Genomic DNA, 17,871 nt, shown 5'->3' with positions numbered 1-17,871 from the left:
TTTGAATGGCTTTAAGCAGAGGAACATAATTGGACTTATGTTTTTGAGAGATCTCTCCAGCTACAGAAGGAAGAATGATTGTACGGAGGCCAGAGTGAAAACAGGATGCCAGGTTATAGCAGCAGTCCAGATGAGCGATGGTGATTGTGTAGGCCAGAGCAATAGCTGGGGAGCAGGGCACGGGTGTTTAAATACTCAGGGCAGGGAGGGTAGGGTAGAGAGATGCCAGGAGGCAGGGGAAGCTCTCAGTATTTAAAGCAGTGCTTCTCAAACGTCTTCTTCCTGCCCTCATGGGGGATGTTGTGTACTTATGTCAAGAAAAGGATGTCAGTTCAGCAGTGATTCTCGTCTGGGGTTCCCCTGGAAGGTGGAACAGCACATTGTTGCTGGAGGAAAGTGGGGGACATGCCCTCCTCCACCAACAGGCACAGGATTTTGTGTCCTGATTATTCTATAAATCTTGATTGTGAAGGAGGGTGGCTGCTCAAGTGATGGGCACCATTTATAAAGACAGCCTAGTGTGACGGACTGAGAGCTTGTTCTTGCTATTTGGACCCCCTAAGGATATTTTGATTCCATGTTTATAAATAAGATAATTTTGATTGGAATTAAGAAAAACATTAATTATTGTCAAAATATGACTTTATGGAGGAAAATCCATTAAGTAAATTTAGCTTCTTGATCATCTTTTGCTATCTGATGGCATCTAAAAAATTGTTTGGCTTTCATTTCCATTTTATTGATATTATGAGAAATTCTATTCCATATATATTATACAATAAATAAATACTTGATTTAGCATTCTGTTTTTTTTTTTTTTTTTTTTGGGACCATTTCAAATTTTGGTTCTCACCATAACAATTTTATTCTCTTCAGGTCCAGTTTTCTCAGGTTCATCTTTTGCAAATCTAAATTTTGTCAGGGAGATAAGATTCTTTAGTTGTATTTTAGTTATAATGAAATTTATCATGTGCAGTTTTAGCTCCTGTCAGTCTTAGTTTCTGCTATGTTTTCTCCCAGTAATAGTCATTATAAACTGAGAAAAGTTGATAGTTGTATTTATATTCTAGCTAGTCTACGAGGACCTTGTAGGCTACTGTCTTGGGTATATCAGAATTGTTCTTGTACATCGGCAGCCCAGGTGGGCCATGAGTATCTGGGCTCTGGAGACAGGCTGTCTGGTTTTGAGTTCTGGTTTCACCACCTTCAAGTTGGGTGGCCCTGGGCCCCAGTTTCTTCACCTAAAAATGAGAGTGATGGGTACTTCCCAGAAGTTCTGCTGACAGTGTCTGAGTCCCTGAGGTGAGCCACAGCCACCCCCCATCTCTACAGGAGACCCTCCAGCACTAGCAGGTTGTTCCAGCTCTGGCCATTGGAAGCTCTTTCATGTTGGCTCCTGGGTCCAAGATCAGGAACTGGCTGTGCTAACAGCTCCTGCGGTGTCATTACTTCTAGGCCATCTCTGCCGACAAAGTGAGCGGTGTGGCTAACAGGGTCTTGGTGCTCTGGCCGGGTGTCAGGCCTGAGCCTCTGAGGTGGGAGAGCCAAGTTTAGGACATTGGACGACCAGAGACCTCCTGGCCCCATGTAGTATCAATCGGCGAGAGCTCTCCCAGAGATCTCCATCTCAACACTAAGGCCCAGCTCCACTAAATGACCAGCAAGCTCCAGTGCTGGACAGCCCATGCCAAACAACTAGCAAGACAGGAGCACAGCCCCAACCATTAGAGAGGCAGCCTAAAATCATACTAAGTTTACAGACACCCCAAAACACATCACCGGATGTGGTCCTGCGCACAAGAAAGACAAGATCCAGCCTCATCCTCCAGAACACAGGCACCAGTCCCCTCCACCAGGGAGCCTACACAACCCACTGAACAAACCTTACCCACTGGGGGCAGACGCCAAAAACAACGGGAATTACTAACCTGCAGCCTGTGAAAAGGAGACCCCAAACACAGTAAGTTAAGCAAAATGAGAAGACAGAGAAATACGCAGCAGATGAAGGAGCAAGGTAAAAACCCACCAGAACAAACAAATAAAGATGAAACGGGCAGTCTACCTGAAAAAGAATTCAGAGTAATGATAGTAAAGATGATCCAAAATCTTGGAAATAGAATAGAGAAAATATAAGAAACATTTAACAAGGACCTAGAAGAGCTAAAGAGCAAACAATGATGAACAACAAAGTAAATGAAATTAAAAATTCTCTAGAAGGAATCAATAGCAGAATAACTGAGGCAGAAGAACAGATGAGTGACCTAGAAGATAAAAGACTGGAAATAACTACCATAGAGTGGAATAAAGAAAAAAGAATGAAAAGAATTGAGGACAGTCTCAGAGACCTCTGGGACAACATTAAATGTACCAACATTTGAATTATAGGGGTCTCAGAAGAAGAAGAGAAAAAGAAAGGGACTGAGAAAATATTTGAAGAGATTATAGTTGAAAACTTCCCTAATATGGGAAAGGAAATAGTCAGTCAAGTCCAGGAAGCACAGAGAATCCCATACAGGATAAATCCAAGGAGAAACATGCCAAGACACATATTAATCAAACTATCAAAAATTAAATACAAATAAAACATATTAAAAGCAGCAAGGGAGGGACTTCCCTGGTTGTGCAGTGGTTAAGAATCAGCCTGCCAATGCAGGGGACACGGGTTCGAACCCTGGTCCAGGAAGATCCCACATGCCGCGGAGCAACTAAGCCCATGCCACACAACTACTGAGCCTGCGCTCTAGAGCCTGCGAGCCACAACTACTGAGCCCGTGCCACACAACTACTGAGGCTGCACTCTAGAGCCTGTGAACCACAACTACTGAGCCCATGCACCACAACTCCTGAAGCCTGCGGGCCTAGACCCTGTGCTGTGCAACAAGAGAAGCCACTGTGATGAGAAGCTCATGCACAACAGGGAAGAGTAGCCTCCGCTGTCTGCAACTAGAGAAAGCCCACCAGCACAAAGACCCAATGCAGCCAAAAAGTAAATAAATTTATTTTAAAAAATGCAGCAAGGGAAAAACAACAAATAACATACAAGGGAATCCCCATAAGGTTAACAGCTGATCTTTCAGGAGAAACTCTGCAAGCCAGAAGGGAGTGACAGGCCATATTTAAAGTGATGAAAGGGAAAAACCTACAACCAAGATTACTCAGCAAGGATCTCATTCAGATTTGACAGAGACATTAAAACCTTTACAGACAAGCAAAAGCTAAGAGAATTCAGCACCACCAAATAATACACTACTAAATAACCAAGAGATCACTGAAGAAATCACTGAGGAAATCACTGAAGAAATCAAAGAGGAAATAAAAAAATACCTAGAAACAAAGGACAGTGAAAACACGATGGCCCAAAACCTATGGGATGCAGCAAAAGCAGTTCTAAGAGGGAAGTTTATAGCAATAAAATCCTACCTCTGTTGAGAGTCCGCCCGCCGATGCAGGGGACATGGGTTCATGCCCCAGTCCGGGAGGATCCCACATGTGGCGGAGCAGCTGGGCCCGTGAGCCATGGCCGCTGAACATGTGCGTCCAGAGCCTGTGCTCCACAACGGGAGAGGCCACAACAATGAGAGGCCTGCGTATCGCAAAAAAAAAAAAAAAAAAAAAAAGTCCTACTTCAAGAAACAAGAAACATCTCAAATAAACAAGCTAACCTTACACCTAAAGCAATTAGAGAAAGAAGAAAAAAAAAAACCCAAAGTTAGCAGAAGGAAAGAAATTATAAAGATCAGAGGAGAAATAAATGAAAAAGAAACGAAGGAAACAATAGCAAAGATCAATAAAACTAAAAGCTGGTTCTTTGAGAAGATAACAAAATTGATAAACCATTAGCCAGACTCATCAAGAAAAAAAGGGAGAAGACTCAAATCAACAGAATTAGAAATGAAAAAGAGGAAGTAACAATCGACACAGCAGAAATACAAAGGATCATGAGAGATTACTACAAGCAACTCTATGCCAATAAAATGGACAACCTGGAAGAAATGGACAAATTCTTAGAAAAGCACAACCTTCCAAAACTGAACCAGGAAGAAATAGAAAATATAAACAGACCAATCACAAGCACTGAAATTGAAACTGTGATTAAAAATCTTCCAACAGGAAAGCCCCAACAGGGCTTCCCTGGTGGCACAGTGGTAGAGAGTCCGCCTGCTGATGCAGGGGATGTGGGTTCGTGCCCCGGTCTAGGAAGATCCCACATGCCGCGGAGTGGCTGGGCCTGTGAGCCATGGCCGCTGATCCTGCGCATCCGGAGCCTGTGCTCCGCAACAGGAGAACTCACAACAGTGAGAGGCCCGCGTACCGCAAAAAAAAAAAAAAAAATCTTCCAACAAACAAAAGCCCAGCACCAAATGGCTTCACAGGCAAATTCTATCAAACATTTAGAGAAAAGCTAACACCTACACTTCTCAAACTTTTCCAAGATATAGCAGAGGGAGGAACACTCCCAAACTCATTATACGAGGCCACCATCACCCTGATACCAAAACCAGACAAAGGTGTCACACACAAAAAGAAAACTACAGGCCAATATCACTGATGAACATACATGCAAAAATCCTCAACAAAATACTAGCAAACAGAATCCAGCAGCACGTTAAAAGGATCATACACCATGTTCAAGTGGGGTTTATCCCAGGAATGCACGGATTCTTCAATATATGCAAGTCAATCAATGTGATATACCATAGTAACACAATGAAGGAGAAAAACCATATGATCATCTCAGTAGATGCAGAAAAAGCTTTTGACAAAATTCAACACCGATTTATGATTAAAAAAACCCTCCAGAAAGTAGGCATAGAGGGAACCTACCTCAACATAATAAAGGCCAAATATGACACATCCACAGCCAACATCATCCTCAATGGTGAAAAATTGAAACCATTTCCAGTAAGATCAGGAACAAGACAAGGTTGCCCACTCTCACCACTATTATTCAACATTGTTTTGGAAGTTTTAGCCACAGCAATCAGAGAAGAAAAAGAAATAAAAGGAATACAAATTGGAAAAGAAGTAAAACTGTCACTGTTTGCAGATGACATGATACTATACATAGAGAATCCTAAAGATGCTACCAGAAAACTACTAGGACAAATTGATGAATTTGGTAAAGTAGCAGGATGCAAAATTAATGCACAGAAATCTCTTGCATTCCTATAAAATAATGATGAAAAATCTGAAAAAGAAATTAAGGAAACACTCCCATTTACCACTGCAATGAAAAGAATAAAATACCTAGGAATAAACCTACCTAGGGAGACGAAAGACCTGTATGCAGAAAACTATAAGACACTGATGAAAGAAATTAAAGATGATACAAACAGATGAAGAAATATACCATGTTCTTGGATTGGAAGAATCAACATTGTGAAATGACTCTACTACCCAAAGCAATCTACAGATTCAATGCAATCCCTATCAAACTACCAATGGCATTTTTCACAGAACTAGAACAAAAAATTTCACAATTTGTGTGGAAACACAAAAGACCCCGAATAGCCAAAGCAATCTTGAGAAAGAAAAACGGAGCTGGAGGAATCAGGTTCCATGACTTCAAACTATACTACAAAGCTACAGTAATCAAGACAGTATGGTACTGGCACAAAAACAGAAATATAGATCAATGGAACAGGATAGAAAGCCCAGAGATAAACCCACGCACCTATGGTCACCTTATCTTTGATAAAGGAGGCAAGAATATACAATGGAGAAAAGAGAGTGTCTCCAATAAGTGGTCCTGGGAAAACTGGACAGCTACATGTAAAAGAATGAAATTAGAGCATTTCCTAACACCATACACAAAAATAAACTCAAAATGGATTAGAGACCTAAATGTAAGACCAGACACTATAAAACTCTTAGAGGAAAATATAGAAAGAACATTCTTTGACATAAATCACAGCAAGATCTTTTTTGATCCATGTCCAAGAGTAATGGAAATAAAAACAAAGAAATGGGACCTAATGGAACCTAAAAGCTATTGCACAGCAAAGGAAACCATAAACAAGACGAAAAGACAACCCTCAGAATGGGAGAAAATATTTGCAAAAGAAGGAACTAACAAAGGATTAATCTCCAGAATATACAAGCAGCTCATGCAGCTCAATATCAAAAAAACAAGCAACCAAATCCAAAAATGGGCAGAAGACCTAAAGAAACATTTCTCCAAAGAAGATATACAAATTGCCAACAAACACATGGAAGGATGCTCAACATCACTAATCATCAGAGAAATGCAAATCAAAACTACAGTGAGGGGCTTCCCTGGTTGCACAGTGGTTGAGAGTCCGCCTGCCGATGCAGGGGACACAGGTTCGTGCCCCGGTCCGGGAAGATCCCACATGCCGCGGAGCAGCTGGGCCCGTGAGCCATGGCCACTGGGCCTGCGTGTCCGGAGCCTGTGCTCCACAGCAGGAGAGGCACGACAGTGAGAGGCCCGCGTACCACAAAAAAAACCAAACAAACTACAGTGAGGTATCACCTCACACCAGTCAGAATGGCCATCATCAAAAAATCTACAAACAATAAATGCTGGAGAGGGTGTGGCGCAAAGGGTACCCTCCTGCACTGTTGGTGGGAATATAAATTGATACAGCCACTATGGAGAACCGTATGGAGGTTCCTTAAAAAACTAAGAATACAACTACCAGATGACCCAGCAATCCCACTACTGGGCATATACCCTGAAAAAAACATAATTAAAAATGAGTCAAGGGGCTTCCCTGGTGGCGCAGTGGTTGAGGGTCCGCCTGCCGATGCAGGGGATGCGGGTTCGTGCCCCGGTCCGGGAAGATCCCACATGCCGCGGAGCGGCTGGGCCCGTGAGCCATGGCTGCTGAGCCTGCGCGTCCGGAGCCTGTGCTCCGCAATGGGAGAGGCCACAACAGTGAGAGGCCCGCATACCGCAAAAAAAAAAAAAAAAGAGTCAAGTACCACAGTGTTAATTGCAGCACTCTTCACAGTAGCCAGGACATGGAAGCAACCTCAGTGTCCATCGACAGATGAATGGATAAAGATGATGTGGCACATATATATAATGGAATACTACTTAGCCATAAAAATAAATGAAATTGAGTTATTTGTAGTGAGGTGGATGGACCTAGAGTGTGTCATACAGAGTGAAGTAACTCAGAAAGAGAAAAACAAATACCCTATGCTAACACATATATATGGAATCTAAAAAAAAAAAAAAAAAAGGTTCTGAAGAACCTAGTGGCAAGACAGGAATAAAGACACAGACGTAGAGAATTGACTTGAGGACACAGGGATGGGGAAGGGTAAGCTGGGACAAAGTGAGAGAGTGGCATGGACATATATACACTACCAAATGTAAAATAACTAACTAGTGGGAAGCAGCCTCATGGCACAGGGAGATCAGCTCAGTGCTTTGTGACCACCTAGAGAGGTAGGATAGGGAGGGTGGGAGGGAGACACAAGAGGGAGGGGATATGGGGATATATGTATATGTATAGCTGATTCACTTTGTTATACAGCAGGAACTAATACAGGAACTAATACGATTTTAAGCAAGTATAGTCCAATAAAGATATTAAAATAAAATACAAAAAAAAGAAAATGAGAATGATGGTGTGAGTGCCCGCCATCTGGGTGTTAGCTGCAGTGCGTTTTGCAGCAGTGAATGTGCTGCAAGTACTTGTCACACTGCATCAATAAATGAGCCTCATTCATTATTCTGATGAAGGCAGGATCTGGCCACCCATCTGGAAGGCCAGAGTGGGTGGGGTTTATGTCGGCTGCCCCATGTCCCCTTTGCATTGTTTTCCTCCATTTTACTGTTGGTTTCCATCTCCCTCAGAAGGCTCTCGGGCTCTCATTCCCACTGCCTAAGGTTTCTCTAAATGTGCTCCACATCCTGCAACAGAGTCAACTGGGAAAGTTGTTAAAATGCAGATCTCTGCTGAGCTAGAAACTTTTGTTTCTGGCCCATGAATCTTCATTTAAACACAGCCCCAGGTGTTTCTGATGCACACTGAGGTATGCAAGAGACTTAGACCCCTGTCCCCAGATGTCCTCCAAGGTTGGAGGGTAATCTGTTCTACCTGCCAGGCCAGGTGTTCCACATGCAACATAACCCTGGGTGGCCTTCTGCCTAAGAGTTTTAGCAATAGCTTCCAATTAGGAAGCACCCAAGGAAGGCCAGGAGAACTTGACCACCTTTCCGGGGCTCCTATGGTCTGAAAGTCACCATCTGTGTCAGGCCGATAGTCTTGATCCTACCCATAACTTTAATTGCCACTGAATAGAAGCAGTTCTATCATTTTTAGCTGTCTAAGGTAAATTCCAGCAAAATTACCAGTGAGTGTTCTGGTTTCACATCAACAGAAGTTTACTGACAATGGAAAACAAATCAATGCACCCACATCCAGTATGAATACATCTGAGGTTCACCCTCTCTCTTTGCATCCAGTCAAAATTCACAGTGCCTACAACACAGGAGTTTCTGGTCCCATGACCTACCATGGACAATGTGGATTCTTTAGAAGGTAAAGTTTGCAGGCAGGGAGAGAAAATGCTTGACAAGCTGCTATGTTCTCCTTTGCCTCCATGTAAGGCTGACACTGCTAATCTATTGCTGCCCAGTTCCCATGAACCCAAGGGACAGCCAGAGCTGATACTCTACATGTAATCAGGTGGTCTAAACACCTTCTGCATCAGTTGGTAAATAGCTGCTGCTGGGATAACTCCCTTGGACCTCCCCACACTGACCCAGCAACTGAAGAGTTACCTTCCAAACCAGCAGGGGGCATGGAAGAGCTGATTGGTGGGTTGTTAAATATTTTGAATATCACCCTGGGGAGCAGTTTAAGACTCTTTCTCAGTAGAGTGCCCCAGGCGGTCATTACCAATTGATCCAAGTTGGTAGTTTAGATAAAATTTATCTACCATCCAGGGATTAAGGTCTTATCTCCCCCAAGGGTATTTGGTTTTAAACAGTGTGCTCTGGAAGTTAAAGAACAAGGCTTCCAGGACTGGACCTCTAATGCTGTAACTTCAAGTGCTGGACTTGGATGGAATTGGGGGCTGAAGGCGTCAAGTCTCCTTCTCTGATCTAGACTGGCTCTGACCCTTGACATTAGAAGGGCGATAGAAACGTGCCTCAAACCCTCAGCCCTGTCAAGGCTTCCAGCAGAGCAGAGGCAGCTTGTCCAGGCCTGCATTCGGCCTCAGCATCCTCCAGTGTAGAAGCTTGGGGTGTCCATGGTTTCTCTGCAACACATTTTTATTGTGGAGATTAAGGTACCTGTGCTGCCTATGGATGGCAAATGTAGCTTAGCATCTAGACAGTGTGACTTGTGCTCTTAAAAATCCTAAGTAAAAAAGAAGTCTGCCATATTAATATCATTTTCCTTTTCCATAAGTAGCAGAGCGACCCTGATTTTAAAATGAATATGGTCATGTTATCCCCAGTGACAACCTGGGCAAAAGTGGAGCTGCCGTGAAGAAGAGTACTTTTAGGGAAATGAGCAGAGAGAGGAAGCAAGATGGTGCCTCTGGCATAAACAACCATATATGAATTGGATGGTCCAGAGGGAGAATGTGGCTGCCCCCCACAAGGGCTGCTGGTACTTTTGAAGTGGGATGGGTGGGAATAGTTTCTATCTCCAGGATCTCTTTGTTTGCAATGAAAGACTTAGAGTTCCCACAACTCTCATTTTGTCAGTGAGATGATTGAGGCCCAGAGGGGTTCCCTGACTTTTTCAAGATCACACCACTAGCCTAAGACAGATGCAGAAACTATAGAGTTCTGACTGCGCATTCCATTCACTTAGACAACATGGCAAGGTAATTTATCCATTTCTTGATAACCCAGAGGTATCATTAGGAACACGAATTACCACGTAACATTGCAAAATAGGGCTGGCTGGGGTGTGTGGGTCTGCTTGCTTCATACTAAGTGGCCTCATTTAGTGCTATTTTGGGGTCTTCTCTTGGTACTTCTTAGGTCTGTCTTCATCGTCATCAATCTCTGATTGTGCCTGCTTCAAGCAAATCATCTAAAATCTATTCCCCCACCCCTCACATTGTTGATTGAAAAAGTACAATAGCAATTTAACTTTACATAATAATGCTGCCAGCATGGCTGGTGGAGATCTGCCCAGCGCAGTCACGTCTACTCCCTCTTTCTCCTCTGTGTTCTCCAAGCCCTCTGCTTCTCTCTCGGGCAATGCACTGTTCTAGGAGGAAGGCTCCTAGCATCATGGAAAGAGCAGGGTCCAATCCTGCAACTAACAATGCAACTGTAGACAAGTTTCTTAGCTTCTCTGAGCCTTGGATACCCCCTTGGTCTTTCAGGAAGAATGTGAGGCTCAAATGCCTGCACAGAGTTGTCTTTTAACAAAGTCTAGTTTCCTGCTTTCATTAGAGGCATGTTCCACCTTTGCCTTTTATTATGGTTGGTTATGGGCATGTCTGTCCTCTTTGGTGGGATTCAGGCTCTTAGAGGTTGGTGACTTGGCTTCCTGATTCTGGGTCCCTTTGTGCTAAGCATAGACTTGCTGCAGGCTCTCCATTAATGCTGGTAGAGCGGAGGATATTGTAGGTCAGTAAGTTCTGGCTTGGAGCAGCTGTGAAATGGTTGTGTTCTATCCTGCAGGCTCAGGGACATAGGCCCTGGGGAGGCCTTTTCCTCTTCTCTGTGTCCCGGGAGGCATAGCTCCTGGAGCTGTGACCTCCACATAGGTGGGGAATCTCTGCAAGTTATTGATGCTGAAAACTTGGCCTCTGTGCACTGGTGCTGAATCAAATCTTAGAGACAGAGTTTTGAGTGAAGTAGAAAAGAATAGCTTTATTGCTTTGCCAGGCAAAGGGGGACACAGTGGGCTCGTGCCTTCAAAACTGTGTGTCCAACCCGGGAGGATTTGGTGAGGAGTTTTATAACAATGGTTCAAGGGTGGGGTTGCTGATAGGGATCAGGGCGTGTGCAGGGTCTGCATTCCTTTAATCTGGCCTCAGGTGGTCTCCTGAAGAGCTTCTGTGATTCTTGAGGTTATCAAACTGTGAGCTTCTAACCGGAATGAGGAATGCTTCATCAAGTAGGTAACACCTTCCATTTGTTGGGATTTTAGTTCTGCAGAAGAGCTCAAAGATATTGCTACGTGAATCCCTTGAGTCGGAACCAGGATTCTGTCCCAATGCTTCACTATTGTCTCTTGACTGCTCCTCCCTTGTTTCTGCATTCCCTCCCCTCCCTGATTAGCAACTGTTTGAACTTGCCCTTTGGAACACAGGGAAGGTCATGGAGACGGAAGCCTATTTCCTACAATCAAGAAATGGGGGACACAGAAAGGCTTCCATACCCAGGAGCCCCACAGGGTCCTGCTCGGTTTCATTATGACCTCTCTTTGGAAAGTGGCCTCATTGCAGACAGTCGTTCTCCCAAGAGAGAATCAGATTCAGGGGACCAGCTTCAAAGTCCATGCAAAATAAGCCAGCCTCCTCCTTCCCTGGGGGTATAGCCAATGGGGCAAGGAGTCCCCAAGGTGGCACATCCTCCCCTTGGAAGCCATGACTTTGAGTGGCTCTGAGTGTTTCTTAGCCTTTGGGAAGTCTCTTCATTCCTTTGCAGCAGGTTTAGTTGCCTAATCAAGAGCCCTGCCCATTCTATACACACCTGGCTGTGTGCATACAGAGGGGGCTGGTGGAGAGAGAAAGACGAGGGGAGAGAAGCCTCAAAAAGAGAGATGAGAGAGTGAGACCTGGGGTTCCAGAAAGAAGGAGAGAGGGACAGGAGCCCAGCTCTGCTTCCCCAACCTGGGTTCCCCAAGATGCTGTTCTTCTTGACAACAAATCTCCTTTTCCCCTGAGTCATTTCCAGTGGACTTTCATGCCCCGTTCACAAACAGATCCCAATGAATTTCTGCTTTGAATGATCCATGGGGGGTCACATGGTAAGTTTCTTGAGAGCAGGAACCACATTTCCATTCTTATCTCCTGCCAATGCACACTATGGGGCAGGGCAAGGAAGAGATGCTGGAGGGATAGCAGGTGATGTTTAATGACCTAGGAGCCCGGGTGGCCCCAGGGGATAGTGTTTGCACTCAGAAATGTCAACAATTGCTGGGACATTTCAGGCATAAAGGCACAGCCTCTGTTCCCCTATGGTGTATGTGTGTATTCATGAGCCTGGCCCTCTAAACATATCACAAGCCTTATTTATGGCACACTTTGCAGTGGTTTGCAAACACAGGAAAATCCATTTGAATCCAATATTCTCAGATTGCCCTGTTCATTTAGTAATTAGGATATTTTATCCTCGTAGATGACTGGAGCCTTACACTTTCTGGGTTTTCAGCCCTCTCTGAACCTGCTCCAGACCACTGCCAGTGAGACGTTTGGGGAAGGTCATAAATGCCTTTGCTGTATCTTTCTACCTAAGTATTTGCAGCAGGTTTTATGGAGCTTGTAAATACGAACTGATTTTCTTTTACATATGTGAGTCAGCCTTATTTGGGTCTAAAGTGAACTTTATGAACCTGCATGGATTAGAATAAACACTGAACCTAGCAATCAGTTCTATATTTAGTTCTCAAGTAGCTAGGCTTTTTGTACATGCGTGTATACTTATATGTGTGCATATGAGCACTGCATATTGAGAAAAAAATTAAGTGTGTGAAGCTGATTGATCTGAGGATGGGCCTGGGAGAATTCCTGGCCAGGTGGAGCTAGGGCCAACAGCTAAGGGATCTCTTTCTCTCGTGGAAGTCATTGTTTCTTTACCTGTAAAATGAGTAGGATGGGTCCCTATAAAGCCCCAGGATGGTTGTGCAGATCAAAGAAAGCAGGGGACACACAAGGACCTAGCACAGTGCTAGTGTCCAGTTAGGATTCGGTAAATACTTACTACTTACGGAATCTCAACCTGGAATGGACTTGAAGGTTCTGGAGGGCAAAGGCATGTGTCTTCTGCTGTGTCCCTGACAGTTCCTAGGAAGCCCTGGGCCAAATAAATAATAATATAATACAGGTTTTTACATTGATTGAAAGTGTCTGCCTGGGTCTTTATTTTATCAAAGTCCTGCCAGAGAGAAGTTCCCACCAAAAATGTTGTCTTGGGTCATGATCAGTAATAGAGTAGCGAGGTGGGGGGACAGTAAGGGTGGTGGAGGACAGGGCCTCTCAAGCTGGACTGCTTGGGTTTGTGTCTCAGCTCAGGTACGTTAAGAGCTGTGTGACCTTGGACATGTCATTTAGCCTCTCTGTGCCTCATTCTCTTCACCTGCAGGATGGGCACAATAATACTAATGTCTAGCAATAATATATGCACATATATATATATGTATATATATATATATTTTATTTTTATTTTTTTTTGGTGGTACGTGGGCCTGTCACTGCTGTGGCCTCTCCCACTGAGGAGCACAGGCTCCGGACACGCAAGCCCAGTGGCCATGGCTCACGGGCCCAGCCGCTCCGCGGCATGTGGGATCTTCCTGGACCAGGGCACGAACCCGTGTCCCCTGCATCGGCAGGCGGGCTCCCAACCACTGCGCCACCAGGGAAGCCCCACATATATTTTTATAGATGTAAAATGCTTAGTGTGCCTAGCACACAGTGTTTGTTATTATTATCATTATTTTTATTGTTTTTAATAGTGGTTAAAAGAGTGGATTTTGGTGGTAGAAAGACTTGGACTTGAGTCTTAGCACTGCCACTTACCACCTCGGTGACCTTGGATAATTATTCAGCTTTTCTAAGCCTCTATTTCCTCATCTGTTATTGGGGACATTTCTTCTCCTGGGGTTATTAGGAGCATCAAATGAGATCAGATGTGTGAAGCATTTAGCTTTGTGCCTGTCAGAGAGAAAGCACTTAATCAATATTATCTATTTTATTATCTTGAGAACTACTCAAATTTAATACCATTCATCCAACAAATACTGGTGAAGCCTGTGTGGCCTGTGGGCTTTGTATGGAATGAGGTTTCTTCTCTAGGGAAGAAGCATGAACATCTTTTCTGTTTTGGATGAATATTTGCTTCTTCTACTGTAGTCAGAACATTGTATATTGCACGAAAAAATCTGGAGAAGAGACTATGGTGGGGCAACCTGAATTCCAAAGGGGATTTGGCTCTGAGAATTAGCGCTCTCATGGGGAGACCTCCAGCTACAAAGCAGTTGCACATGTGGGACCTGGGATTGAAGCTGGTGGGGACCTCCAGGGTGACCACCCATCCTAGTCTTTGCCCGCCTTCCTGGTGTTATTGGTAACTGTGCCCCCTTTCACTTGAAAACTGTTCTGGGATAGATATTAAATTATATGATTCCGCCATACCTGACCTACTTAAGAGAATATCCCCATGTAGCTCAAAAGGGTGTGCCTGGAAGTACCGTGAGGTCACATCTGGCCTTTGGGAAGTCACCCTGGCATCTTGTTGGATCGAGGGGGTTAGGCGGCTTCTCTGGTGTGGTCAGGGAGGCCACAGGAGGGGAGACCATGGAGAACACATCTCTTTCCCTCTCCTGGAAACGTATGGATGTTTATTTTTTCCCTCTTTTTCCAGGTCACACACATTACGGGAACTTTGTCATCTTCCTAGATTCTGAAAGTGAGTGGTCACTTGCCAGAGGGAGAGCAGGGCAGAGAGGACAAATTAAAATGACCACCAAGCAACAAAAACTCATGTAAAATAAATAAGCCACCAGCTCCAAAGAAGAAACTTCTGACCTTAATTTGAATCCTGTTCTCTTTTGGTTGTTTGTTGCTGTGGTTGTCATCGAGATAGTGGAAAGTGGTTGGTGGAGGAGTGCTCTCTGGCCCCTGTGTTGGTACCTCTGTGTTCCAGCTCAGTGACTAGGACAGCCTGGACAGAGGGGGATGGGGCCACGGGAGGAGGCACTGGGTGAATATTTTGGAGCAGTGCTCACTAAGACTCTTATTAAAAAATATTACATATAAATAGCAAGCTAGAGGTCCCCTAAGATTTCTGCAATGCTGATGTGTTACTTTTAGTTGCAGGACAAGAATATATTTTTTGAAGACTAGTAAGACTAAGAATAAAACTTACATAATGATTACAGTATGTCAGGTTTTCTTCAAAGTGCTTCACACATATTTACTTCTTTCATCTTCACAGAGACCTCTGAGTTGGCGATATCATTATCCTCAGTTTCCAGATGTGGACACTGAGGCACAGAAAGGTTAAGTAACTTACCCAAGGTCATATGTCTGGCCAGTGGCAGAAATTCTACCTGGGCAGTCAGCCTCCAGAGCTAAGCTCTTAAGCAAACTCCATTTCACCTCCTGGCCTGAAAGCCAGGCTGAGATCAGAAGACTGAGGCACAGAAAAGTTAAGTAACTTGCTGAAGTCACACAGCTAGGAAGTGAGAGAGCAGGATGCAAGCTCAGCTGCGCCGAGCTCCAGGGTGTTAACACTTAGCAGTTATTAATGCTTTTTCTTTTTCCTCATTGGCTTCCTCAAAGTATTGTTGTGATGATCAAGTGAGACGCAGTACGTGGGTGTGTTTAGTCAATTGTAAAGCACCAAACAAGCTGTCATTCAGACAGTAGATCTGAGGACTCGGGGAAACAGGGAGAAACTTACCTTGTGTTCAGGGGCGTCTTAGACAGAGGCTGGAAGAGAGACCCTCATATTTGCAGCAAGGGGGTCAAGCAGAAGAGACATGAGGTGTGAAGGAAAATCAGGTGGGGTCTTAAAACCAGATGGAGTGGGAGAGGGGAGTGTTTCTCCTCTAGTGCTAGATGATTAAGCCAAGAGACCCAGCACTCTGTCATCTGTGCCCATGGCTCAGAGAGCCCAGGGATAATAAAGCCACATCATCATCAGGGACAATGACAGCAACTTTCTTTTAGCCCAAGACATTCTGTCTCCTTCCTCCCACCAGACTTTCCTTTCTTCAGGCTGCTTCCAAGCATCTTCCCAGGTTACTGGCTCTTCGCTGGCACCGCTGCAGAGGGGTCCTAATTGCATCACCATACGGAAATCTTTATCTTGAGCTATGTGGCTCCTCGGAGGTGTAATCTGCCTACAGAAATGCACTTACTGTTGAGCTGGAAAGTGGCACAGAGACTGAAGTCTCCTTCCCTCCCCCCATCCCCCTCCCCAGTTTTCCCAAATCCTGGCGCCTGTTAAAGGCCCAGTTGTTTCCCCAGGGGGCAGGGGTGTGGGGGGCACATATGCCTGTCTCTCTCTTCAAGCTGACTTATTGTACAAGCCTTTCATCTGCTCAGAATCTGATTTTACATATGAATCCATAGAACGCAAACACCCAGCCCTCAGAAGAACTGTAACTTTGTTATATTTTATTTTGCCCAATCACCACAGTTTTCTTATTCTTCTCTGCTCGGTGACGTCCTGCTGAAAGAGACTAAATCACAACCTTTGGAAAGACAGCAACATTAATCACGTGAAAGTGGTTTATTTTTAATCCACCATGCTGCTTCTGTCCCCTGTTTATTTGTGAATAAGTATCAAGCCCAAACTTTGAAATTTTGATAATTGGCTTCTTGTAGTTTCATTATTTCTCCTTTTCCTCTGTGTGTGAAAGTTTCCTAAGTATGTATCCAGTAAATGAATCCTAGACTCAAAGATAAGCACAGTAAAATACAGTGCAATACAATAAAGCCTCAGTTATTCATTTATTAATGAATATTATTTGAATGTCTTCACTGTGTCAGGTACTGGATGAGGTGCTGGTGAAACAGTAATGAGCAAGGTCAGAGCCTCTGGCCTCACAAACTTGCTGCCTAATGGAGGAGAAGTCAGTGGAGGAGCAAATAAAGACATTTTACACATTGTGATAAACTCCTGGAGTGAAACAAGTGGAGATATAGAAGAAAATCGTGGAAGGAAAAACTAAGGAAGGGAGTGTCCCCTGATTATCCAACCCGAAGACTGCCTTTTGCAGATGAGAAAAGTCAAGGGTAAGTAATTTCTGCCAACTCTATACAGATGGTTCCTGGTAGACCTATAGCTAAAGTAGATGCTACCTCTTGGATGATATACTATTAGAGCTAGTGGTGAAATACACCATCATCTTGTGGTGAGTTTTCTGGGAGGATTTGTCTTAGAGATATGTGAGTATATACAGTTAATACATTTCTGGAGAAATGTTAGAAAACATTCTGGTATTCTTTTTTTTTTTTTTGTAGTCAAACATCAAAGTTTGCTGCTAATCACAAAAAACACATCTCAAGTTAATAATTTTAGTGCTTTTCTATGTATGGGAAAATGCAAGAATCTGGGCTCCTTGACATTATTCCTTTGATATGCATCTTAACTATTTTGGACCAGTATCCTGTCTTTCTCTATCCTGAATTCTCCTCAGGGTGCATGGTTGGGCAGCTGCAGTGGCTGATGGCTTGATGGAGAGCAATATTCATTGTTTACAAAATGGCAGGCAACAATTCTTTGTCCATAACCATGAAGTGTTACCTGTAGAAATAATCCTAGAGATACTGCATCAGCTAATGGTCGCTTGGTATCGCTCTGTGAAATGTTTTTGGTTTTGTTTCATTTTTTAATGAACGAAAAGAAGAAAGTAAAGATATTATCTTAAGGAATCTTAAAGCATGGACTAACCAAGCTTAGTTTGATTGATTTATTCATAAAAGCTCAATATCAGTCTCAATTTGCTAATCTTTTTTTTTAGTTATTTCTGAGATATACATTTTAAAGTAATAACTAGAATTATGACTTATAACATTATATCTGGTATTCTGTTTTTTATGGATTGCTAAGTCTAGGATGCTGTGGAGGAATGGATTCTTTTCATCCCTCCCAGGCATGAACTCAGAGTTCTTGTAGTGGAGTTCACTCCAAGCATTGAGCAGAGGAGGTCCCTCAACTCTGAATCTGATATCCAGGAGACTCATGCCAAG

This window comes from Mesoplodon bidens (assembly GCF_964165515.1).
Source record: "Mesoplodon bidens genome assembly, chromosome: 1".
Lineage (NCBI taxonomy): Eukaryota > Metazoa > Chordata > Mammalia > Artiodactyla > Ziphiidae > Mesoplodon > Mesoplodon bidens.
This window is presented reverse-complemented; position numbering follows the sequence as displayed.